A 24,985-nucleotide genomic window follows, 5' to 3' on the forward strand; every position below is an offset into this window, starting at 1 on the left:
ATTGACTAAATTGATTATATGCAAGTTATTGGGATGTTGTTAAAAATATTTCATCACCTGTTATAAAGATTTGGTAGAACCGCTTTCCGCAAAGAGAAATCCTTTGTCACTACTCGTGTCCAATACTAGTTATTGCATTTTGTTGTCAAAATAACTGCGACCTGATTTCCGCAGCTGAAAGTGACCCCACCGTGTTTTTTCTGCAAGTATACAAGGGAATGAATTTTATGCGATTAATATTCTTCATTGACATGGAAAGTCATTTTCTTGAAACCACTCCACGTGCATTTTGATCGGTTATAATGTTCCTTATCTGGATAAAAGTGCATTGGCCAGGAATCGATCCCAGGTCTCCCACGTGGCAGTCCAGAATTCTACCACTGAATCACCAATACCACATTCCGCTCGAATTCTTTTTACGTGAGATGCATGAATACTCTTATTTTTTCCATCCTCCAAAATTGCGTTTTCTCTGTGTATATAGAATCTGAATTTTATCATCACGATATGCAGATGATGGTGGGTTCTTTTTTTTTATTCGCTCCAAATTTGCAGTTTATTGTTGTTTAGTTGGATAAAAGTGCATCGGCCGGGAATCGAACCCGGGCCTCCCGCGTGGCAGGCGAGAATTCTACCACTGAACCACCGATGCCTCGTGTGTCTGGTGTGATTTTACGTGAGATGCATGAATACTGATCTTCTTTCAGTAGCGTGTGAGACTTTTCTGTGTTTCTTAGGCTCCTGACTTTCCTATTTTTCATGAATATCCGAAGATGAAGATGGACTAAATTGATTATATGCAAGTTATTGGGATGTTGTTAAAAATATTTCTTCACCTGTTATAAAGATTTGGTAGAACCGCTTTCCGCAAAGAGAAATCCTTTGTCACTACTCGTGTCCAATACTAGTTATTGCATTTCGTTGTCAAAATAGCTGCGACCTGATTTCCGCATCTGAAAGTGACCCCACCGTGTTTTTTCTGCAAGTATACAAGGAAATGAATTTTATGCGATTAATATTCTTCATTGACATGGAAAGTCATTTTCTTGAAACCACTCCACGTGCATTTTGATCGGTTATAATGTTCCTTATCTGGATAAAAGTGCATTGGCCAGGAATCGATCCCAGGTCTCCCACGTGGCAGTCCAGAATTCTACCACTGAATCACCAATACCACATTCCGCTCGAATTCTTTTTACGTGAGATGCATGAATACTCTTATTTTTTCCATCCTCCAAAATTGCGTTTTCTTTGTGTATATAGAATCTGAATTTCATCATCACGATATGCAGATGATGGTGGGTTCTTTTTTTTTATTCGCTCCAAATTTGCAGTTTATTGTTGTTTAGTTGGATAAAAGTGCATCGGCCGGGAATCGAACCCGGGCCTCCCGCGTGGCAGGCGAGAATTCTACCACTGAACCACCGATGCCTCGTGCGTCTGGTGTGATTTTACGTGAGATGCATGAATACTGATCTTCTTTCAGTAGCGTGTGAGACTTTTCTGTGTTTCTTAGGCTCCTGACTTTCCTATTTTTCATGAATATCCGAAGATGAAGATGGACTAAATTTATTATATGCAAGTTATTGGGATGTTGTTAAAAATATTTCTTCACCTGTTATAAAGATTTGGTAGAACCGCTTTCCGCAAAGAGAAATCCTTTGTCACTACTCGTGTCCAATACTAGTTATTGCATTTCGTTGTCAAAATAGCTGCGACCTGATTTCCGCATCTGAAAGTGACCCCACCGTGTTTTTTCTGCAAGTATACAAGGAAATGAATTTTATGCGATTAATATTCTTCATTGACATGGAAAGTCATTTTCTTGAAACCACTCCACGTGCATTTTGATCGGTTATAATGTTCCTTATCTGGATAAAAGTGCATTGGCCAGGAATCGATCCCAGGTCTCCCACGTGGCAGTCCAGAATTCTACTACTGAATCACCAACACCACATTCCGCTCGAATTCTTTTTACGTGAGATGCATGAATACTCTTATTTTTTCCATCCTCCAAAATTGCGATTTCTCTGTGTATATAGAATCTGAATTTTATCATCACGATATGCAGATGATGGTGGGTTCTTTTTTTATATTCGCTCCAAATTTGCAGTTTGTTGTTGTTTAGTTGGATAAAAGTGCATCGGCCGGGAATCGAACCCGGGCCTCCCGCATGGCAGGCGAGAATTCTACCACTGAACCACCAATGCCTCGTGTGTCTGGTGTGATTTTACGTGAGATGCATGAATACTGATCTTCTTTCAGTAGCGTGTAAGACTTTTCTGTGTTTCTTAGGCTCCTGACTTTCCTATTTTTCATGAATATCCGAAGATGAAGATGGACTAAATTGATTATATGCAAGTTATTGGGATGTTGTTAAAAATATTTCTTCACCTGTTGTAAAGATTTGGTAGAACTGCTTTCCGCAAAGAGAAATCCTTTGTCACTACTCGTGTCCAATACTAGTTATTGCATTTCGTTGTCAAAATAACTGCGACCTGATTTCCGCAGCTGAAAGTGACCCCACCGTGTTTTTTCTGCAAGTATACAAGGGAATGAATTTTATGCGATTAATATTCTTCATTGACATGGAAAGTCATTTTCTTGAAACCACTCCACGTGCATTTTGATAGGTTATAATGTTCCTTATCTGGATAAAAGTGCATTGGCCAGGAATCGATCCCAGGTCTCCCACGTGGCAGTCCAGAATTCTACCACTGAATCACCAATACCACATTCCGCTCGAATTCTTTTTACGTGAGATGCATGAATACTCTTATTTTTTCCATCCTCCAAAATTGCGTTTTCTCTGTGTATATAGAATCTGAATTTTATCATCACGATATGCAGATGATGGTGGGTTCTTTTTTTATATTCGCTCCAAATTTGCAGTTTATTGTTGTTTAGTTGGATAAAAGTGCATCGGCCGGGAATCGAACCCGGGCCTCCCGCATGGCAGGCGAGAATTCTACCACTGAACCACCAATGCCTCGTGTGTCTAGTGTGATTTTACGTGAGATGCATGAATACTGATCTTCTTTCAGTAGCGTGTAAGACTTTTCTGTGTTTCTTAGGCTCCTGACTTTCCTATTTTTCATGAATATCCGAAGATGAATATGGACTAAATTGATTATATGCAAGTTATTGGGATGTTGTTAAAAATATTTCTTCACCTGTTATAAAGATTTGGTAGAACCGCTTTCCGCAAAGAGAAATCCTTTGTCACTACTCGTGTCCAATACTAGTTATTGCATTTCGTTGTCAAAATAACTGCAACCTGATTTCCGCAGCTGAAAGTGACCCCACCGTGTTTTTTCTGCAAGTATACAAGGGAATGAATTTTATGCGATTAATATTCTTCATTGACATGGAAAGTCATTTTCTTGAAACCACTCCACGTGCATTTTGATCGGTTATAATGTTCCTTATCTGGATAAAAGTGCAATGGCCAGGAATCGATCCCAGGTCTCCCACGTGGCAGTCCAGAATTCTACCACTGAATCACCAATACCACATTCCGCTCGAATTCTTTTTACGTGAGATGCATGAATACTCTTATTTTTTCCATCCTCCAAAATTGCGTTTTCTCTGTGTATATAGAATCTGAATTTTATCATCACGATATGCAGATGATGGTGGGTTCTTTTTTTATATTCGCTCCAAATTTGCAGTTTATTGTTGTTTAGTTGGATAAAAGTGCATCAGCCGGGAATCGAACCCGGGCCTCCCGCATGGCAGGCGAGAATTCTACCACTGAACCACCAATGCCTCGTGTGTCTAGTGTGATTTTACGTGAGATGCATGAATACTGATCTTCTTTCAGTAGCGTGTAAGACTTTTCTGTGTTTCTTAGGCTCCTGACTTTCCTATTTTTCATGAATATCCGAAGATGAAGATGGACTAAATTGATTATATGCAAGTTATTGGGATGTTGTTAAAAATATTTCTTCACCTGTTATAAAGATTTGGTAGAACCGCTTTCCTCAAAGAGAAATCCTTTGTCACTACTCGTGTCCAATACTAGTTATTGCATTTCGTTGTCAAAATAACTGCGACCTGATTTCCGCAGCTGAAAGTGACCCCACCGTGTTTTTTCTGCAAGTATACAAGGGAATGAATTTTATGCGATTAATATTCTTCATTGACATGGAAAGTCATTTTCTTGAAAACACTCCACGTGCATTTTGATCGGTTATAATGTTCCTTATCTGGATAAAAGTGCAATGGCCAGGAATCGATCCCAGGTCTCCCACGTGGCAGTCCAGAATTCTACCACTGAATAACCAATACCACATTCCGCTCGAATTCTTTTTACGTGAGATGCATGAATACTCTTATTTTTTCCATCTTCCAAAATTGCGTTTTCTCTGTGTATATAGAATCTGAATTTTATCATCACGATATGCAGATGATGATGGGTTCTTTTTTTTTATTCGCTCCAAATTTGCAGTTTATTGTTGTTTAGTTGGATAAAAGTGCATCGGCCGGGAAACGAACCCGGGCCTCCCGCGTGGAAGGCGAGAATTCTACCACTGAACCACCGATGCCTCGTGTGTCTGGTGTGATTTTACGTGAGATGCATGAATACTGATCTTCTTTCAGTAGCGTGTGAGACTTTTCTGTGTTTCTTAGGCTCCTGACTTTCCTATTTTTCATGAATATCCGAAGATGAAGATGGACTAAATTTATTATATGCAAGTTATTGGGATGTTGTTAAAAATATTTCTTCACCTGTTATAAAGATTTGGTAGAACCGCTTTCCGCAAAGAGGAATCCTTTGTCACTACTCGTGTCCAATACTAGTTATTGCATTTCGTTGTCAAAATAACTGCGACCTGATTTCCGCAGCTGAAAGTGACCCCACCGTGTTTTTTCTGCAAGTATACAAGGGAATGAATTTTATGCGATTAATATTCTTCATTGACATGGAAAGTCATTTTCTTGAAACCACTCCACGTGCATTTTGATCGGTTATAATGTTCCTTATCTGGCTAAAAGTGCATTGGCCAGGAATCGATCCCAGGTCTCCCACGTGGCAGTCCAGAATTCTACCACTGAATCACCAATACCACACTCCGCTCGAATTATTTTTACGTGAGATGCATGAATACTCTTATTTTTTCCATCCTCCAGAATTGCGTTTTCTCTGTGTATATAGAATCTGAATTTTATCATCACGATATGCAGATGATGGTGGGTTCTTTTTTTATATTCGCTCCAAATTTGCAGTTTATTGTTGTTTAGTTGGATAAAAGTGCATCGGCCAGGAATCGAACCCGGGCCTCCCGCATGGCAGGCGAGAATTCTACCACTGAACCACCAATGCCTCGTATGTCTGGTGTGATTTTACGTGAGATGCATGAATACTGATCTTCTTTCAGTCGCGTGTAAGTGAGACTGTTCTGTGTTTCTTAGGCTCCTGACTTTCCCATTTTTCATGAATATCCGAAGATGAAGATGGACAAAATTGATTATATGCAAGTTATTGGGATGTTGTTACAAATATGTCTTCACCTGTTATAAAGATTTTGTAGAACCGCTTTCCGCAAGAGAAATCCTTTGTCACTATTCGTGTCCAATACTAGTTTTTGCATTTCGTTGTCAAAATAACTGCGACCTGATTTCCGCAGCTGAAAGTGACCTCACCGTGATTTTTTCTGCAAGTATGCAAGGGAATTAATTTTATGCGATTAAGATTCTTCATTGACATGGAAAGTCATTTTCTTGAAACCACTCCACGTGCATTTTCATCGGTTATAATGTTGCTTATCTGGATAAAAGTGCATTGGCCAGGAATCGATCCCAGGTCTCCCACGTGGCAGTCCAGAATTCTACCACTGAATCACCTATACCACATTCCGCTCGAATTCTTTTTACGTGAGATGCATGAATACTCTTATTTTTTCAATCTTCCAAAATTGCGTTTTCTCTGTGTATATAGAATCTGAATTTCATCATCACGATATGCAGATGATGGTGGGTTCTTTTCTTTATATTCGCTCCAAATTTGCAGTTTATTGTTGTTTAGTTGGATAAAAGTGCATCGGCCGGGAATCAAACCCGGGCCTCCCGCGTGACAGGCGAGAATTCTACCACTGAACCACCGATGCCTCGTGTGTCTGGTGTGATTTTACGTGAGATGCATGAATACTGATCTTCTTTCAGTCGCGTGTAAGTGAGACTTTTCTGTGTTTCTTAGGCTCCTGACTTTCCCATTTTTCATGAATATCCGAAGATGAAGATGGACTAAATTGATTAAATGCAAGTTATTGGGATGCTATTACAAATATTTCTTCACCTGTTATAAAGATTTGGTAGAACCGCTTTCCGCAAAGAGAAATCCTTTGTCACTTCTCGTGTCCAATACTAGTTATTGCATTTCGTTGTCAAAATAACTGCGACCTGATTTCCGCAGCTGAAAGTGACCCCACCGTGTTTTTTTCTGCAAGTATACAAGGGAATGAATTTTATGCGATAAATATTTTTCATTGACATGGAAAGTCATTTTCTTGAAACCACTCGACGTGCATTTTAATCGGTTATGATGTTGCTTATCTGGATAAAAGTGCATTGGCCAGTAAACGATCCCAGGTCTCCCACGTGGCAGTCCAGAATCCTACCACTGAATTACCTATACCACATTCCGCTCGAATTCTTTTTATGTGAGATGCATGAATACTCTTCTTTTTTCCATCCTCCAAAATTGCGTTTTCTCTGTATATATAGAATCTGAATTTTTTCATCACGATCTGCAGATGATGGTGGGTTCTTTTTTTATATTCGCTCCAAATTTGCAGTTTATTGTAGTTTAGTTGGATAAAAGTGCATCGGCCGGGAATCGAACCCGGGCTTCCCGCGTGGCAGGCGAGAATTCTACCACTGAACCACCGATGCCTCGTGTGTTTGGTGTGATTTTACGTGAGATGCATGAATACTGATCTTCTTTCAGTCGCGTGTAAGTGAGACTGTTCTGTGTTTCTTAGGCTCCTGACTTTCCCATTTTTCATGAATATCCGAAGATGAAGATGGACTAAATTGATTATATGCAAGTTATTGGGATGTTGTTACAAATATGTCTTCACCTGTTATAAAGATTTTGTAGAACCGCTTCCGCAAGAGAAATTCTTTGTCACTACTCGTGTCCAATACTAGTTATTGCATTTCGTTGTCAAAATAGCTGCGACCTGATTTCCGCATCTGAAAGTGACCCCACCGTGTTTTTTCTGCAAGTGTACAAGGGAATGAATTTTATGCGATTAATATTCTTCATTGACATGGAAAGTCATTTTCTTGAAACCACTCCACGTGCATTTTGATCGGTTATAATGTTGCTTATCTGGATAAAAGTGCATTGGCCAGGAATCGATCCCAGGTCTCCCACGTGGCAGTCCAGAATTCTACCACTGAATCACCAATACCACATTCCGCTCGAATTCTTTTTACGTGAGATGCAGGAATACTCTTATTTTTTCCATCCTCCAAAATTGCGTTTTCTCTGTGTATATAGAATCTGAATTTTATCATCACGATATGCCGATGATGGTGGGTTCTTTTTTTATATTCGCTCCAAATTTGCAGTTTATTGTTGTTTAGTTGGATAAAAGTGCATCGGCTGGGAATCGAACCCGGGCCTCCCGCGTGGCAGGCGAGAATTCTACCACTGAACCACCGATGCCCCGTGTGTCTGGTGTGATTTTACGTGAGATGCATGAATACTGATCTTCTTTCAGTAGCGTGTGAGACTTTTCTGTGTTTCTTAGGCTCCTGACTTTCCTATTTTTCATGAATATCCGAAGATGAAGATGGACTAAATTTATTATATGCAAGTTATTGGGATGTTGTTAAAAATATTTCTTCACCTGTTATAAAGATTTGGTAGAACCGCTTTCCGCAAAGAGAAATCCTTTGTCACTACTCGTGTCCAATACTAGTTATTGCATTTCGTTGTCAAAATAGCTGCGACCTGATTTCCGCATCTGAAAGTGACCCCACCGTGTTTTTTCTGCAAGTATACAAGGAAATGAATTTTATGCGATTAATATTCTTCATTGACATGGAAAGTCATTTTCTTGAAACCACTCCACGTGCATTTTGATCGGTTATAATGTTCCTTATCTGGATAAAAGTGCATTGGCCAGGAATCGATCCCAGGTCTCCCACGTGGCAGTCCAGAATTCTACCACTGAATCACCAACACCACATTCCGCTCGAATTCTTTTTACGTGAGATGCATGAATACTCTTATTTTTTCCATCCTCCAAAATTTGCGTTTTCTCTGTGTATATAGAATCTGAATTTTATCATCACTATATGCAGATGATGGTGGGTTCTTTTTTTATATTCGCTCCAAATTTGCAGTTTATTGTTGTTTAGTTGGATAAAAGTGCATCGGCCGGGAATCGAACCCGGGCCTCCCGCGTGGCAGGCGAGAATTCTACCACTGAACCACCAATGCCTCTTGTGTCTGGCGTGATTTTACGTGAGATGCATGAATACTGATCTTCTTTCAGTAGCGTGTGAGACTTTTCTGTGTTTCTTAGGCTCCTGACTTTCCTATTTTTCATGAATATCCGAAGATGAAGATGGACTAAATTTATTATATGCAAGTTATTGGGATGTTGTTAAAAATATTTCTTCACCTGTTATAAAGATTTGGTAGAACCGCTTTCCGCAAAGAGAAATCCTTTGTCACTACTCGTGTCCAATACTAGTTATTGAATTTCGTTGTCAAAATAGCTGCGACCTGATTTCCGCAGCTGAAAGTGACCCCACCGTGTTTTTTTCTGCAAGTATACAAGGGAATGAATTTTATGCGATTAAAATTCTTCATTGACATGGAAAGTCATTTTCTTGAAACCACTCCACGTGCATTTTCATCGGTTATAATGATGCTTATCTGGATAAAAGTGCATTGGCCAGGAATCGATCCCAGGTCTCCCACGTGGCAGTCCAGAATTCTACCACTGAATCACCAATACCACATTCCACTCAAATTTTTTTTACGTGAGATGCATGAATACTCTTCTTTTTTCCATCCTCCAAAATTGCGTTTTCTCTGTATATATAGAATCTGAATTTTTTCATCACGATCTGCAGATGGTGGGTTCTTTTTTATATTCGCTCCAAATTTGCAGTTTATTGTTGTTTAGTTGTAAAAAAGTGCATCGGCCAGGAATCGAACCCGGGCCTCCCGCGTGGCAGGCGAGAATTCTACCACTGAACCACCAATGCCTCTTGTGTCTGGCGTGATTTTACGTGAGATGCATGAATACTGATCTTTTTTCAGTAGCGTGTGAGACTTTTCTGTGTTTCTTAGGCTCCTGACTTTCCTATTTTTCATGAATATCCGAAGATGAAGATGGACTAAATTTATTATATGCAAGTTATTGGGATGTTGTTAAAAATATTTCTTCACCTGTTATAAAAATTTGGTAGAACCGCTTTCCGCAAAGAGAAATCCTTTGTCACTACTCGTGTCCAATACTAGTTATTGAATTTCGTTGTCAAAATAGCTGCGACCTGATTTCCGCAGCTGAAAGTGACCCCACCGTGTTTTTTTCTGCAAGTATACAAGGGAATGAATTTTATGCGATTAAAATTCTTCATTGACATGGAAAGTCATTTTCTTGAAACCACTCCACGTGCATTTTCATCGGTTACAATGATGCTTATCTGGATAAAAGTGCATTGGCCAGGAATCGATCCCAGGTCTCCCACGTGGCAGTCCAGAATTCTACCACTGAATCACCAATACCACATTCCACTCGAATTTTTTTTACGTGAGATGCATGAATACTCCTCTTTTTCCATCCTCCAAAATTGCGTTTTCTCTGTATATATAGAATCTGAATTTTTTCATCACGATCTGCAGATGGTGGGTTCTTTTTTATATTCGCTCCAAATTTGCAGTTTATTGTTGTTTAGTTGGAAAAAAGTGCATCGGCCGGGAATCGAACCCGGGCCTCCCGCGTGGCAGGCGAGAATTCTACCACTGAACCACCAATGCCTCTTGTGTCTGGCGTGATTTTACGTGAGATGCATGAATACTGATCTTTTTTCAGTAGCGTGTGAGACTTTTCTGTGTTTCTTAGGCTCCTGACTTTCCTATTTTTCATGAATATCCGAAGATGAAGATGGACTAAATTTATTATATGCAAGTTATTGGGATGTTGTTAAAAATATTTCTTCACCTGTTATAAAAATTTGGTAGAACCGCTTTCCGCAAAGAGAAATCCTTTGTCACTACTCGTGTCCAATACTAGTTATTGAATTTCGTTGTCAAAATAGCTGCGACCTGATTTCCGCAGCTGAAAGTGACCCCACCGTGTTTTTTTCTGCAAGTATACAAGGGAATGAATTTTATGCGATTAAAATTCTTCATTGACATGGAAAGTCATTTTCTTGAAACCACTCCACGTGCATTTTCATCGGTTACAATGATGCTTATCTGGATAAAAGTGCATTGGCCAGGAATCGATCCCAGGTCTCCCACGTGGCAGTCCAGAATTCTACCACTGAATCACCAATACCACATTCCACTCGAATTTTTTTTACGTGAGATGCATGAATACTCCTCTTTTTCCATCCTCCAAAATTGCGTTTTCTCTGTATATATAGAATCTGAATTTTTTCATCACGATCTGCAGATGGTGGGTTCTTTTTTATATTCGCTCCAAATTTGCAGTTTATTGTTGTTTAGTTGGAAAAAAGTGCATCGGCCGGGAATCGAACCCGGGCCTCCCGCGTGGCAGGCGAGAATTCTACCACTGAACCACCAATGCCTCTTGTGTCTGGCGTGATTTTACGTGAGATGCATGAATACTGATCTTCTTTCATTAGCGTGTGAGACTTTTCTGTGTTTCTTAGGCTCCTGACTTTCCTATTTTTCATGAATATCCGAAGATGAAGATGGACTAAATTTATTATATGCAAGTTATTGGGATGTTGTTAAAAATATTTCTTCACCTGTTATAAAGATTTGGTAGAACCGCTTTCCGCAAAGAGAAATCATTTGTCACTACTCGTGTCCAATACTAGTTATTGAATTTCGTTGTCAAAATAGCTGCGACCTGATTTCCGCAGCTGAAAGTGACCCCACCGTGTTTTTTCTGCAAGTATACAAGGGAATGAATTTTATGCGATTAAAATTCTTCATTGACATGGAAAGTCATTTTCTTGAAACCACTCCACGTGCATTTTCATCGGTTATAATGATGCTTATCTGGATAAAAGTGCATTGGCCAGGAATCGATCCCAGGTCTCCCACGTGGCAGTCCAGAATTCTACCACTGAATCACCAATACCACATTCCACTCGAATTTTTTTTACGTGAGATGCATGAATACTCTTCTTTTTTCCATCCTCCAAAATTGCCTTTTCTCTGTATATATAGAATCTGAATTTTTTCATCACGATCTGCAGATGGTGGGTTCTTTTTTATATTCGCTCCAAATTTGCAGTTTATTGTTGTTTAGTTGGAAAAAAGTGCATCTGCCGGGAATCGAACCCAGGCCTCCCGCGTGGCAGGCGAGAATTCTACCACTGAACCACCGATGCCTCGTGTGTCTGGTGTGATGGTACGTGAGATGCTTGAATACTGATCTTCTTTCAGTCGAGTGTGAGACTTTTCTGTGTTTCTTAGGCTCCTGACTTTCCCATTTTTCATGAATATCCGAAGATGAAGATGGACTAAATTGATTATATGCAAGTTATTGGGATGTTGTTAAAATATTTCTTCACCTGTTATAAAGATTTTTGTAGAACCGCTTTCCGCAAAGAGAATTTGTCACTACTCGTGTCCAATACTAGTTATTGCATTTCGTTGATCTTCTTTCAGTCGCGTGTAAGTGAGACTTTTCTGTGTTTCTTAGGCTCCTGACTTTCCCATTTTTCATGAATATCCGAAGATGAAGAAGGACTAAATTGATTATATGCAAGTTATTGGGATGTTGTTAAAAATATGTATTCACCTGTTATAAAGATTTGGTAGAACCGCTTTCCGCAAAGAGAAATCCTTTGTCACTACTCGTGTCCAATACTAGTTATTGCATTTCGTTGTCAAAATAGCTGCGACCTGATTTCCGCATCTGAAAGTGACCCCACCGTGTTTTTTCTGCAAGTATAAAAGGGAATGAATTTTATGCGATTAATATTCTTCATTGACATGGAAAGTCATTTTCTTGAAACCACTCCACGTGCATTTTGATCGGTTATAATGTTGCTTATCTGGATAAAAGTGCATTGGCCAGGAATCGATCCCAGGTCTCCCACGTGGCAGTCCAGAATTCTACCACTGAATCACCAACACCACATTCCGCTCGAATTCTTTTTACGTGAGATGCATGAATACTCTTATTTTTTCCATCCTCCAAAATTTGCGTTTTCTCTGTGTATATAGAATCTGAATTTTATCATCACTATATGCAGATGATGGTGGGTTCTTTTTTTATATTCGCTCCAAATTTGCAGTTTATTGTTGTTTAGTTGGATAAAAGTGCATCGGCCGGGAATCGAACCCGGGCCTCCCGCGTGGCAGGCGAGAATTCTACCACTGAACCACCAATGCCTCTTGTGTCTGGCGTGATTTTACGTGAGATGCATGAATACTGATCTTCTTTCAGTAGCGTGTGAGACTTTTCTGTGTTTCTTAGGCTCCTGACTTTCCTATTTTTCATGAATATCCGAAGATGAAGATGGACTAAATTTATTATATGCAAGTTATTGGGATGTTGTTAAAAATATTTCTTCACCTGTTATAAAGATTTGGTAGAACCGCTTTCCGCAAAGAGAAATCCGTTGTCACTACTCGTGTCCAATACTAGTTATTGAATTTCGTTGTCAAAATAGCTGCGACCTGATTTCCGCAGCTGAAAGTGACCCCACCGTGTTTTTTTCTGCAAGTATACAAGGGAATGAATTTTATGCGATTAAAATTCTTCATTGACATGGAAAGTCATTTTCTTGAAACCACTCCACGTGCATTTTCATCGGTTATAATGATGCTTATCTGGATAAAAGTGCATTGGCCAGGAATCGATCCCAGGTCTCCCACGTGGCAGTCCAGAATTCTACCACTGAATCACCAATACCACATTCCACTCGAATTTTTTTTACGTGAGATGCATGAATACTCTTCTTTTTTCCATCCTCCAAAATTGCGTTTTCTCTGTATATATAGAATCTGAATTTTTTCATCACGATCTGCAGATGGTGGGTTCTTTTTTATATTCGCTCCATATTTGCAGTTTATTGTTGTTTAGTTGGAAAAAAGTGCATCGGCCGGGAATCGAACCCAGGCCTCCCGCGTGGCAGGCGAGAATTCTACCACTGAACCACCAATGCCTCTTGTGTCTGGCGTGATTTTACGTGAGATGCATGAATACTGATCTTTTTTCAGTAGCGTGTGAGACTTTTCTGTGTTTCTTAGGCTCCTGACTTTCCTATTTTTCATGAATATCCGAAGATGAAGATGGAATAAATTTATTATATGCAAGTTATTGGGATGTTGTTAAAAATATTTCTTCACCTGTTATAAAGATTTGGTAGAACCGCTTTCCGCAAAGAGAAATCCTTTGTCACTACTCGTGTCCAATACTAGTTATTGAATTTCGTTGTCAAAATAGCTGCGACCTGATTTCCGCAGCTGAAAGTGACCCCACCGTGTTTTTTTCTGCAAGTATACAAGGGAATGAATTTTATGCGATTAAAATTCTTCATTGACATGGAAAGTCATTTTCTTGAAACCACTCCACGTGCATTTTCATCGGTTATAATGATGCTTATCTGGATAAAAGTGCATTGGCCAGGAATCGATCCCAGGTCTCCCACGTGGCAGTCCAGAATTCTACCACTGAATCACCAATACCACATTCCACTCGAATTTTTTTTACGTGAGATGCATGAATACTCTTCTTTTTTCCATCCTCCAAAATTGCGTTTTCTCTGTATATGTAGAATCTGAATTTTTTCATCACGATCTGCAGATGGTGGGTTCTTTTTTATATTCGCTCCAAATTTGCAGTTTATTGTTGTTTAGTTGGAAAAAAGTGCATCGGCCGGGAATCGAACCCGGGCCTCCCGCGTGGCAGGCGAGAATTCTACCACTGAACCACCAATGCCTCTTGTGTCTGGCGTGATTTTACGTGAGATGCATGAATACTGATCTTTTTTCAGTAGCGTGTGAGACTTTTCTGTGTTTCTTAGGCTCCTGACTTTCCTATTTTTCATGAATATCCGAAGATGAAGATGGACTAAATTTATTATATGCAAGTTATTGGGATGTTGTTAAAAATATTTCTTCACCTGTTATAAAGATTTGGTAGAACCGCTTTCCGCAAAGAGAAATCCTTTGTCACTACTCGTGTCCAATACTAGTTATTGAATTTCGTTGTCAAAATAGCTGCGACCTGATTTCCGCAGCTGAAAGTGACCCCACCGTGTTTTTTTCTGCAAGTATACAAGGGAATGAATTTTATGCGATTAAAATTCTTCATTGACATGGAAAGTCATTTTCTTGAAACCACTCCACGTGCATTTTCATCGGTTATAATGATGCTTATCTGGATAAAAGTGCATTGGCCAGGAATCGATCCCAGGTCTCCCACGTGGCAGTCCAGAATTCTACCACTGAATCACCAATACCACATTCCACTCGAATTTTTTTTACGTGAGATGCATGAATACTCTTCTTTTTTCCATCCTCCAAAATTGCGTTTTCTCTGTATATATAGAATCTGAATTTTTTCATCACGATCTGCAGATGGTGGGTTCTTTTTTATATTCGCTCCATATTTGCAGTTTATTGTTGTTTAGTTGGAAAAAAGTGCATCGGCCGGGAATCGAACCCAGGCCTCCCGCGTGGCAGGCGAGAATTCTACCACTGAACCACCAATGCCTCTTGTGTCTGGCGTGATTTTACGTGAGATGCATGAATACTGATCTTTTTTCAGTAGCGTGTGAGACTTTTCTGTGTTTCTTAGGCTCCTGACTTTCCTATTTTTCATGAATATCCGAAGATGAAGATGGAATAAATTTATTATATGCAAGTTATTGGGATGTTGTTAAAAATATTTCTTCACCTGTTATAAAGATTTGGTAGAACCGCTTTCCGCAAAGAGAAATCCTTTGTCACTACTCGTGTCCAATACTAGTTATTGAATTTCGTTGTCAAAATAGCTGCGACCTGATTTCCGCAGCTGAAAGTGACCCCACCGTGTTTTTTTCTGCAAGTATACAAGGGAATGAATTTTATGCGATTAAAATTCTTCATTGACATGGAAAGTCATTTTCTTGAAACCACTCCACGTGCATTTTCATCGGTTATAATGATGCTTATCTGGATAAAAGTGCATTGGCCAGGAATCGATCCCAGGTCTCCCACGTGGCAGTCCAGAATTCTACCACTGAATCACCAATACCACATTCCACTCGAATTTTTTTTACGTGAGATGCATGAATACTCTTCTTTTTTCCATCCTCCAAAATTGCGTTTTCTCTGTATATGTAGAATCTGAATTTTTTCATCACGATCTGCAGATGGTGGGTTCTTTTTTATATTCGCTCCAAATTTGCAGTTTATTGTTGTTTAGTTGGAAAAAAGTGCATCGGCCGGGAATCGAACCCGGGCCTCCCGCGTGGCAGGCGAGAATTCTACCACTGAACCACCAATGCCTCTTGTGTCTGGCGTGATTTTACGTGAGATGCATGAATACTGATCTTTTTTCAGTAGCGTGTGAGACTTTTCTGTGTTTCTTAGGCTCCTGACTTTCCTATTTTTCATGAATATCCGAAGATGAAGATGGACTAAATTTATTATATGCAAGTTATTGGGATGTTGTTAAAAATATTTCTTCACCTGTTATAAAGATTTGGTAGAACCGCTTTCCGCAAAGAGAAATCCTTTGTCACTACTCATGTCCAATACTAGTTATTGAATTTCGTTGTCAAAATAGCTGCGACCTGATTTCCGCAGCTGAAAGTGACCCCACCGTGTTTTTTTCTGCAAGTATACAAGGGAATGAATTTTATGCGATTAAAATTCTTCATTGACATGGAAAGTCATTTTCTTGAAACCACTCCACGTGCATTTTCATCGGTTATAATGATGCTTATCTGGATAAAAGTGCATTGGCCAGGAATCGATCCCAGGTCTCCCACGTGGCAGTCCAGAATTCTACCACTGAATCACCAATACCACATTCCACTCGAATTTTTTTTACGTGAGATGCATGAATACTCTTCTTTTTTCCATCCTCCAAAATTGCGTTTTCTCTGTATATATAGAATCTGAATTTTTTCATCACGATCTGCAGATGGTGGGCTGTTTTTTATATTCGCTCCAAATTTGCAGTTTATTGTTGTTTAGTTGGAAAAAAGTGCATCGGCCGGGAATCGAACCCGGGCCTCCCGCGTGGCAGGCGAGAATTCTACCACTGAACCACCAATGCATCTTGTGTCTGGCGTGATTTTACGTGAGATGCATGAATACTGATCTTCTTTCAGTAGCGTGTGAGACTTTTCTGTGTTTCTTAGGCTCCTGACTTTCCTATTTTTCATGAATATCCGAAGATGAAGATGGAATAAATGTATTATATGCAAGTTATTGAGATGTTGTTAAAAATATTTCTTCACCTGTTATAAAGATTTGGTAGAACCGCTTTCCGCAAAGAGAAATCCTTTGTCACTACTCGTGTCCAATACTAGTTATTGAATTTCGTTGTCAAAATAGCTGCGACCTGATTTCCGCTGCTGAAAGTGACCCCACCGTGTTTTTTTCTGCAAGTATACAAGGGAATGAATTTTATGCGATTAAAATTCTTCATTGACATGGAAAGTCATTTTCTTGAAACCACTCCACGTGCATTTTCATCGGTTATAATGATGCTTATCTGGATAAAAGTGCATTGGCCAGGAATCGATCCCAGGTCTCCCACGTGGCAGTCCAGAATTCTACCACTGAATCACCAATACCACATTCCACTCGAATTTTTTTTACGTGAGTTGCATGAATACTCTTCTTTTTTCCATCCTCCAAAATTGCGTTTTCTCTGTATATATAGAATCTGAATTTTTTCATCACGATCTGCAGATGGTGGGTTCTTTTTTATATTCGCTCCAAATTTGCAGTTTATTGTTGTTTAGTTGGAAAAAAGTGCTTCGGCCAGGAATCGAACCCGGGCCTCCCGCGTGGCAGGCGAGAATTCTACCACTGAACCACCGATGCCTCGTGTGTCTGGTGTGATGGTACGTGAGATGCTTGAATACTGATCTTCTTTCAGTCGAGTGTGAGACTTTTCTGTGTTTCTAAGGCTCCTGACTTTCCTTTTTTTCATGAATATCCGAAGATGAAGATGGACTAAATTGATTATATGCAAGTTATTGGGATGTTGTTAAAAATATTTCTTCACCTGTTATAAAGATTTGGTAGAACAGCTTTCCGCAAAGAGAAATCATTTGACACTACTCGTGTCCAATACTAGTTATTGCATTTCGTTGATCTTCTTTCAGTCGCGTGTAAGTGAGACTTTTCTGTGTTTCTTAGGCTCCTGACTTTCCCATTTTTCATGAATATCCGAAGATGAAGATGGACTAAATTGATTATATGCAAGTTATTGGGATGCTGTTAAAATATTTCTTCACCTGTTATAAATATTTTTGTAGAACCGCTTTCCGCAAAGAGAAATCATTTGTCACTACTCGTGTCCAATACTAGTTATTGCATTTCGTTGTCAAAATAACTGCGACCTGATTTCCGCAGCTGAAAGTGACCCCACCGTGTTTTTTTTCTGCAAGTATACAAGGGAATGAATTTTATGCGATAAATATTCTTCATTGACAAGGAAAGTCATTTTCTTGAAACCACTCGACGTGCATTTTAATCGGTTATGATGTTACTTATCTGGATAAAAGTGCATTGGCCAGTAAACGATTCTAGGTCTCCCACGTGGCAGTCCAGAATTCTACCACTGAATTACCTATACCACATTCCGCTCGAATTCTTTTTACGTGAGATGCATGAATACTCTTATTTTTTCCATCCTCCAAAATTGCGTTTTCTCTGTGTCTATAGAATCTGAATTTTATCATCACGATATGCAGATGATGGTGGGTTCTTTTTTTTATATTCGCTCGAAATTTGCAGTTTATTGTTGTTTAGTTGGATAAAAGTGCATCGGCCGGGAATCGAACCCGGGCCTCCCGCGTGGCAGGCGAGAATTCTACCACTGAACCACCAATGCCTCGTGTGTCTGGTGTGATTTTACGTGAGATGCATGAATACTGATCTTCTTTCAGTAGCGTGTGAGACTTTTCTGTGTTTCTTAGGCTCCTGACTTTCCTATTTTTCATGAATATCCGAAGATGAAGATGGACTAAATTTATTATATGCAAGTTATTGGGATGTTGTTAAAAATATTTCTTCACCTGTTATAAAGATTTGGTAGAACCGCTTTCCGCAAAGAGAAATCCTTTGTCACTACTCGTGTCCAATACATGTTATTGCATTTCGTTGTCAAAATAGCTGCGACCTGATTTCCGCATCTGAAAGTGACCCCACCGTGTTTTTTCTGCAAGTATACAAGGGAATGAATTTTATGCGATTAATATTCTTCATTGACATGGAAAGTCATTTTCTTGAAACCACTCCACGTGCATTTTAATCGGTTATGATGTTGCTCCTCTGGATAAAAGTGCATTGGCCAGTAAACGATCCCAGGTCTCCCACGTGGCAGTCCAGAATTCTACCAATGAATTACCTTTACCACATTCCGCTCGAATTATTTTTACGTGAGATGCATGAATACTCTTATTGTTTCCATCCTCCAAAATTGCGTTTTCTCTGTGTCTATAGAATCTGAATTTTATCATCACGATATGCAGATGATGGTGGGTTCTTTTTTTATATTCGCTCCAAATTTGCAGTTTATTGTTGTTTAGTTGGATAAAAGTGCATCGGCCGGGAATCGAACCCGGGCCTCCCGCGTGGCAGGCGAGAATTCTACCACTGAACCACCGATGCCTCGTGTGTCTGGCGTGATTTTACGTGAGATGCATGAATACTGATCTTCTTTCAGTAGCGTGTGAGACTTTTCTGTGTTTCTTAGGCTCCTGACTTTCCTATTTTTCATGAATATCCGAAGATGAAGATGGACTAAATTTATTATATGCAAGTTATTTGGATGTTGTTAAAAATATTTCTTCACCTGTTATAAAGATTTGGTAGAACTGCTTTCCGCAAAGAGAAATCCTTTGTCACTACTCGTGTCCAATACTAGTTATTGCATTTCGTTGTCAAAAGAGCTGCGACCTGATTTCCGCATCTTAAAGTGACCCCACCGTGTTTTTTCTGCAAGTATACAAGGGAATGAATTTTATGCGATTAATATTCTTCATTGACATGGAAAGTCATTTTCTTGAAACCACTCCACGTGCATTTTAATCGGTTATGATGTTGCTTCTCTGGATAAAAGTGCATTGGCCAGTAAACGATCCCAGGTCTCACACGTGGCAGTCCAGAATTCTACCAATGAATTACCTTTACCACATTCCGCTCGAATTATTTTTACGTGAGATGCATGAATACTCTTATTGTTTCCATCCTCCAAAATTGCGTTTTCTCTGTGTATATAGAATCTGAATTTTATCATCACGATATGCAGATGATGGTGGGTTCTTTTTTTATATTCGCTCCAAATTTGCAGTTTATTGTTGTTTAGTTGGATAAAAGTGCATCGGCCGGGAATCGAACCCGGGCCTCCCGCATGGCAGGCGAGAATTCTACCACTGAACCACCAATGCCTCGTGTGTCTGGTGTGATTTTACGTGAGATGCATGAATACTGATCTTCTTTCAGTAGCGTGTAAGACTTTTCTGTGTTTCTTAGGCTCCTGACTTTCGTATTTTTCATGAATATCCGAAGATGAAGATGGACTAAATTGATTATATGCAAGTTATTGGGATGTTGTTAAAAATATTTCTTCACCTGTTATAAAGATTTGGTAGAACCGCTTTCCGCAAAGAGAAATCCTTTGTCACTACTCGTGTCCAATACTAGTTATTGCATTTCGCTGTCAAAATAACTGCGACCTGATTTCCGCATCTGAAAGTGACCCCACCGTGTTTTTTTCTGCAAGAATACAAGGGAATGAATTTTATGCGATTAATATTCTTCATTGACATGGAAAGTCATTTTCTTGAAACCACTCCACGTGCATTTTCATCGGTTATAATGTTGCTTATCTGGATAAAAGTGCATTGGCCAGGAATCGATCCCAGGTCTCCCACGTGGCAGTCTAGAATTCTACCACTGAATCACCAATACCACATTCCACTCGAATTTATTTTACGTGAGATGCATGAATACTCTTCTTTTTTCCATCCTCCAAAATTGCGTTTTCTCTGTATATATAGAATCTGAATTTTTTCATCACGATCTGCAGATGATGGTGGGTTCTTTTTTATATTCGCTCCAAATTTGCAGTTTATTGTTGTTTAGTTGGATAAAAGTGCATCTGTCTGGAATCGAACCCGTGTCTCCCGCCTGGCAGGCGAGAATTCTACCACTGAACCACCGATGCCTCGTGTGTCTGGTGTGATTTTACGTGAGATGCTTGAATACTGATCTTCTTTCAGTCGAGTGTGAGACTTTTCTGTGTTTCTTAGGCTCCTGACTTTCCCATTTTTCATGAATATCCGAAGATGAAGATGGACTAAATTGATTATATGCAAGTTATTGGGATGTTGTTAAAATATTTCTTCACCTGTTATAATGATTTTTGTAGAACCGCTTTCCGCAAAGAGAAATAATTTGTCACTACTCGTGTCCAATACTAGTTATTGCATTTCGATGTCAAAATAACTGCGTCCTGATTTCCGCAGCTGAAAGTGACCCCACCGTGTTTTTTTCTGCAAGTATACAAGGGAATGAATTTTATGCGATAAATATTCTTCATTGACATGGAAAGTCATTTTCTTGAAACCACTCCACGTGCATTTTGATCGGTTATGATGTTGCTTATCTGGATAAAAGTGCATTGGCCAGTAAACGATCCCAGGTCTCCCACGTGGCAGTCCAGAATTCTACCACTGAATTACCTATACCACATTCCGCTCGAATTCTTTTTACGTGAGATGCATGAATACTCTTATTTTTTCCATCCTCCAAAATTGCGTTTTCTCTGTGTATATAGAATCTGAATTTTATCATCACGATATATTTTATATTCGCTCCAAATTTGCAGTTTATTGTTGTTTAGTTGGATAAAAGTGCATCGGCCGGGAATCGAACCCGGGCCTCCCGCATGGCAGGCGAGAATTCTACCACTGAACCACCGATGCCTCGTGTGTCTGGCGTGATTTTACGTGAGATGCATGAATACTGATCTTCTTTCAGTAGCGTGTGAGACTTTTCTGTGTTTCTTAGGCTCCTGACTTTCCTATTTGTCATGAATATCCGAAGATGAAGATGGACTAAATTGATTATATGCAAGTTATTGGGATGCTGTTAAAATATTTCTTCACCTGTTATAAAGATTTTTGTAGAACCGCTTTCTGCAAAGAGAAATCATTTGTCACTACTCGTGTCCAATACTAGTTATTGCATTTCGTTGTCAAAATAACTGCGACCTGATTTCTGCAGCTGAAAGTGACCCCACCGTGTTTTTTCTGCAAGTATACAAGGGAATGAATTTTATGCGATTAATATTCTTCATTGACATGGAAAGTCATTTTCTTGAAACCACTCCACGTGCATTTTCATCGGTTATAATGTTGCTTATCTGGATAAAAGTGCATTGGCCAGTAAACGATCCCAGGTCTCCCACGTCGCAGTCCAAAATTCTACCACTGAATTACCTATACCACATTCCGCTCGAATTCTTTTTACGTGAGATGCATGAATACTCTTATTTTTTCCATCCTCCAAAATTGCGTTTTCTCTGTGTATATAGAATCTGAATTTTATCATCATGATATGCAGATGATGGTGGGTTTTTTTTTTATATTCGCTCCAAATTTGCAGTTTATTGTTGTTTAGTTGGATAAAAGTGCATCGGCCGGGAATCGAACCAGGGCCTCCCGCATGGCAGGCGAGAATTCTACCACTGAACCACCAATGCCTCGTGTGTCTGGTGTGATTTTACGTGAGATGCTTGAATACTGATCTTCTTTCAGTCGAGTGTGAGACTTTTCTTTGTTTCTTAGGCTCCTGACTTTCCCATTTTTCATGAATATCCGAAGATGAAGATGGACTAAATTGATTATATGCAAGTTATTGGGATGTTGTTAAAATATTTCTTCACCTGTTATAAAGATTTTTGTAGAACCGCTTTCCGCAAAGAGAAATCATTTGTCACTACTCGTGTCCAATACTAGTTATTGCATTTCGTTGATCTTCTTTCAGTCGCGTGTAAGTGAGACTTTTCTGTGTTTCTTAGGCTCCTGACTTTCCCATTTGTCATGAATATCCGAAGATGAAGATGGACTAAATTGATTATATGCAAGTTATTGGGATGCTGTTAAAATATTTCTTCACCTGTTATAAAGATTTTTGTAGAACCGCTTTCCGCAAAGAGAAATCATTTGTCACTACTCGTGTCCAATACTAGTTATTGCATTTCGTTGTCAAAATAACTGCGACCTGATTTCCGCAGCTGAAAGTGACCCCACCGTGTTTTTTCTGCAAGTATACAAGGGAATGCATTTTATGCGATAAATATTCTTCATTGACATGGAAAGTCATTTTCTTGAAACCACTCGACGTGCATTTTAATCGGTTATGATGTTGATTATCTGGATAAAAGTGCATTGGCCAGTAAACGATCCCAGGTCTCCCACGTGGCAGTCCAGAATTCTACCACTGAATTACCTATACCACATTCCGCTCGAATTCTTTTTACGTGAGATGCATGAATACTCTTATTTTTTCCATCCTCCAAAATTGCGTTTTCTCTGTGTATATAGAATCTGAATTTTATCATCACGATTTGCAGATGATGGTGGGTTCTTTTTTTTTATTCGCTCCAAATTTGCAGTTTATTGTTGTTTAGTTGGATAAAAGTGCATCGGCCGGGAATCGAACCCGGGCCTCCCGCGTGGCAGGCGAGAATTCTACCACTGAACCACCGATGCCTCGTGTGTCTGGTGTGATTTTACGTGAGATGCATGAATACTGATCTTCTTTCAGTAGCGTGTAAGACTTTTCTGTGTTTCTTAGGCTCCTGACTTTCCTATTTTTCATGAATATCCGAAGATGAAGATGGACTAAATTTATTATATGCAAGTTATTGGGATGTTGTTAAAAATATTTCTTCACCTGTTATAAAGATTTGGTAGAACTGCTTTCCGCAAAGAGAAATCCTTTGTCACTACTCGTGTCCAATACTAGTTATTGCATTTCGTTGTCAAAATAACTGCGACCTGATTTCCGCAGCTGAAAGTGACCCCACCGTGTTTTTTCTGCAAGTATACAAGGGAATGCATTTTATGCGATAAATATTCTTCATTGACATGGAAAGTCATTTTCTTGAAACCACTCGACGTGCATTTTAATCGGTTATGATGTTGATTATCTGGATAAAAGTGCATTGGCCAGTAAACGATCCCAGGTCTCCCACGTGGCAGTCCAGAATTCTACCACTGAATTACCTATACCACATTCGGCTCGAATTCTTTTTACGTGAGATGCATGAATACTCTTATTTTTTCCATCCTCCAAAATTGCGTTTTCTCTGTGTATATAGAATCTGAATTTTATCATCACGATATGCAGATGATGGTGGGTTCTTTTTTTTTATTCGCTCCAAATTTGCAGTTTATTGTTGTTTAGTTGGATAAAAGTGCATCGGCCGGGAATCGAACCCGGGCCTCCCGCGTGGCAGGCGAGAATTCTACCACTGAACCACCGATGCCTCGTGCGTCTGGTGTGATTTTACGTGAGATGCATGAATACTGATCTTCTTTCAGTAGCGTGTAAGACTTTTCTGTGTTTCTTAGGCTCCTGACTTTCCTATTTTTCATGAATATCCGAAGATGAAGATGGACTAAATTTATTATATGCAAGTTATTGGGATGTTGTTAAAAATATTTCTTCACCTGTTATAAAGATTTGGTAGAACCGCTTTCCGCAAAGAGAAATCCTTTGTCACTACTCGTGTCCAATACTAGTTATTGCATTTCGTTGTCAAAATAGCTGCGACCTAATTTCCGCATCTGAAAGTGACCCCACCGTGTTTTTTTCTGCAAGTATACAAGGAAATGAATTTTATGCGATTAATATTCTTCATTGACATGGAAAGTCATTTTCTTGAAACCACTCCACGTGCATTTTGATCGGTTATAATGTTCCTTATCTGGATAAAAGTGCATTGGCCAGGAATCGATCCCAGGTCTCCCACGTGGCAGTCCAGAATTCTACCACTGAATCACCAATACCACATTCCGCTCGAATTCTTTTTACGTGAGATGCATGAATACTCTTATTTTTTCCATCCTCCAAAATTGCGTTTTCTCTGTGTATGTAGAATCTGAATTTTATCATCACGATATGCAGATGATGGTGGGTTCTTTTTTTATATTCGCTCCAAGTTTGCAGTTTATTGTTGTTTAGTTGGATAAAAGTGCATCGGCCGGGAATCGAACCCGGGCCTCCGGCATGGCAGGCGAGAATTCTACCACTGAACCACCAATGCCTCGTGTGTCTGGTGTGATTTTACGTGAGATGCATGAATACTGATCTTCTTTCAGTAGCGTGTAAGACTTTTCTGTGTTTCTTAGGCTCCTGACTTTCCTATTTTTCATGAATATCCGAAGATGAAGATTGACTAAATTGATTATATGCAAGTTATTGGGATGTTGTTAAAAATATTTCTTCACCTGTTATAAAGATTTGGTAGAACCGCTTTCCGCAAAGAGAAATCCTTTGTCACTACTCGTGTCCAATACTAGTTATTGCATTTCGTTGTCAAAATAACTGCGACCTGATTTCCGCAGC

General features: G+C 39.4%; 26 non-coding genes across 26 annotated transcripts; all 26 read right to left on the reverse strand.

Annotated features, from left to right (window-relative positions):
- Positions 1–581: 581 nt before the first annotated feature.
- TRNAG-GCC (transfer RNA glycine (anticodon GCC)) lies at positions 582–652 on the reverse strand. The gene has a single exon. It is a non-coding gene; the product is annotated as a tRNA-Gly (tRNA).
- Positions 653–1,360: 708 nt separating this feature from the next.
- On the reverse strand, positions 1,361–1,431 carry TRNAG-GCC (transfer RNA glycine (anticodon GCC)). The gene has a single exon. It is a non-coding gene; the product is annotated as a tRNA-Gly (tRNA).
- A 708-nt stretch (positions 1,432–2,139) lies between these two features.
- Positions 2,140–2,210, reverse strand: TRNAG-GCC (transfer RNA glycine (anticodon GCC)). The gene has a single exon. It is a non-coding gene; the product is annotated as a tRNA-Gly (tRNA).
- A 708-nt stretch (positions 2,211–2,918) lies between these two features.
- Positions 2,919–2,989, reverse strand: TRNAG-GCC (transfer RNA glycine (anticodon GCC)). The gene has a single exon. It is a non-coding gene; the product is annotated as a tRNA-Gly (tRNA).
- Positions 2,990–3,697: 708 nt separating this feature from the next.
- Positions 3,698–3,768, reverse strand: TRNAG-GCC (transfer RNA glycine (anticodon GCC)). The gene has a single exon. It is a non-coding gene; the product is annotated as a tRNA-Gly (tRNA).
- Positions 3,769–4,476: 708 nt separating this feature from the next.
- On the reverse strand, positions 4,477–4,547 carry TRNAG-UCC (transfer RNA glycine (anticodon UCC)). The gene has a single exon. It is a non-coding gene; the product is annotated as a tRNA-Gly (tRNA).
- Positions 4,548–5,255: 708 nt separating this feature from the next.
- Positions 5,256–5,326, reverse strand: TRNAG-GCC (transfer RNA glycine (anticodon GCC)). Its single transcript has one exon. It is a non-coding gene; the product is annotated as a tRNA-Gly (tRNA).
- Positions 5,327–6,039: 713 nt separating this feature from the next.
- Positions 6,040–6,110, reverse strand: TRNAD-GUC (transfer RNA aspartic acid (anticodon GUC)). Its single transcript has one exon. It is a non-coding gene; the product is annotated as a tRNA-Asp (tRNA).
- Positions 6,111–6,823: 713 nt separating this feature from the next.
- On the reverse strand, positions 6,824–6,894 carry TRNAG-GCC (transfer RNA glycine (anticodon GCC)). The gene has a single exon. It is a non-coding gene; the product is annotated as a tRNA-Gly (tRNA).
- Positions 6,895–7,604: 710 nt separating this feature from the next.
- On the reverse strand, positions 7,605–7,675 carry TRNAG-GCC (transfer RNA glycine (anticodon GCC)). Its single transcript has one exon. It is a non-coding gene; the product is annotated as a tRNA-Gly (tRNA).
- Positions 7,676–8,384: 709 nt separating this feature from the next.
- TRNAG-GCC (transfer RNA glycine (anticodon GCC)) lies at positions 8,385–8,455 on the reverse strand. Its single transcript has one exon. It is a non-coding gene; the product is annotated as a tRNA-Gly (tRNA).
- A 705-nt stretch (positions 8,456–9,160) lies between these two features.
- TRNAG-GCC (transfer RNA glycine (anticodon GCC)) lies at positions 9,161–9,231 on the reverse strand. The gene has a single exon. It is a non-coding gene; the product is annotated as a tRNA-Gly (tRNA).
- Positions 9,232–9,935: 704 nt separating this feature from the next.
- Positions 9,936–10,006, reverse strand: TRNAG-GCC (transfer RNA glycine (anticodon GCC)). The gene has a single exon. It is a non-coding gene; the product is annotated as a tRNA-Gly (tRNA).
- A 704-nt stretch (positions 10,007–10,710) lies between these two features.
- Positions 10,711–10,781, reverse strand: TRNAG-GCC (transfer RNA glycine (anticodon GCC)). Its single transcript has one exon. It is a non-coding gene; the product is annotated as a tRNA-Gly (tRNA).
- A 1,713-nt stretch (positions 10,782–12,494) lies between these two features.
- TRNAG-GCC (transfer RNA glycine (anticodon GCC)) lies at positions 12,495–12,565 on the reverse strand. The gene has a single exon. It is a non-coding gene; the product is annotated as a tRNA-Gly (tRNA).
- A 705-nt stretch (positions 12,566–13,270) lies between these two features.
- On the reverse strand, positions 13,271–13,341 carry TRNAG-GCC (transfer RNA glycine (anticodon GCC)). Its single transcript has one exon. It is a non-coding gene; the product is annotated as a tRNA-Gly (tRNA).
- A 705-nt stretch (positions 13,342–14,046) lies between these two features.
- On the reverse strand, positions 14,047–14,117 carry TRNAG-GCC (transfer RNA glycine (anticodon GCC)). The gene has a single exon. It is a non-coding gene; the product is annotated as a tRNA-Gly (tRNA).
- Positions 14,118–14,822: 705 nt separating this feature from the next.
- On the reverse strand, positions 14,823–14,893 carry TRNAG-GCC (transfer RNA glycine (anticodon GCC)). Its single transcript has one exon. It is a non-coding gene; the product is annotated as a tRNA-Gly (tRNA).
- Positions 14,894–15,598: 705 nt separating this feature from the next.
- Positions 15,599–15,669, reverse strand: TRNAG-GCC (transfer RNA glycine (anticodon GCC)). The gene has a single exon. It is a non-coding gene; the product is annotated as a tRNA-Gly (tRNA).
- Positions 15,670–16,374: 705 nt separating this feature from the next.
- Positions 16,375–16,445, reverse strand: TRNAG-GCC (transfer RNA glycine (anticodon GCC)). Its single transcript has one exon. It is a non-coding gene; the product is annotated as a tRNA-Gly (tRNA).
- A 1,720-nt stretch (positions 16,446–18,165) lies between these two features.
- TRNAG-GCC (transfer RNA glycine (anticodon GCC)) lies at positions 18,166–18,236 on the reverse strand. The gene has a single exon. It is a non-coding gene; the product is annotated as a tRNA-Gly (tRNA).
- Positions 18,237–18,944: 708 nt separating this feature from the next.
- On the reverse strand, positions 18,945–19,015 carry TRNAG-GCC (transfer RNA glycine (anticodon GCC)). Its single transcript has one exon. It is a non-coding gene; the product is annotated as a tRNA-Gly (tRNA).
- A 708-nt stretch (positions 19,016–19,723) lies between these two features.
- Positions 19,724–19,794, reverse strand: TRNAG-GCC (transfer RNA glycine (anticodon GCC)). Its single transcript has one exon. It is a non-coding gene; the product is annotated as a tRNA-Gly (tRNA).
- A 1,468-nt stretch (positions 19,795–21,262) lies between these two features.
- TRNAG-GCC (transfer RNA glycine (anticodon GCC)) lies at positions 21,263–21,333 on the reverse strand. The gene has a single exon. It is a non-coding gene; the product is annotated as a tRNA-Gly (tRNA).
- A 1,720-nt stretch (positions 21,334–23,053) lies between these two features.
- TRNAG-GCC (transfer RNA glycine (anticodon GCC)) lies at positions 23,054–23,124 on the reverse strand. The gene has a single exon. It is a non-coding gene; the product is annotated as a tRNA-Gly (tRNA).
- A 708-nt stretch (positions 23,125–23,832) lies between these two features.
- Positions 23,833–23,903, reverse strand: TRNAG-GCC (transfer RNA glycine (anticodon GCC)). Its single transcript has one exon. It is a non-coding gene; the product is annotated as a tRNA-Gly (tRNA).
- Between the last annotated feature and the right edge of the window lie 1,082 nt (positions 23,904–24,985).

The sequence above is a fragment of the Lampetra planeri genome, chromosome 4 (assembly GCF_965212315.1).
Source record: "Lampetra planeri chromosome 4, kcLamPlan1.2.h2, whole genome shotgun sequence".
In the NCBI taxonomy this organism is placed as follows: domain Eukaryota; kingdom Metazoa; phylum Chordata; class Hyperoartia; order Petromyzontiformes; family Petromyzontidae; genus Lampetra; species Lampetra planeri.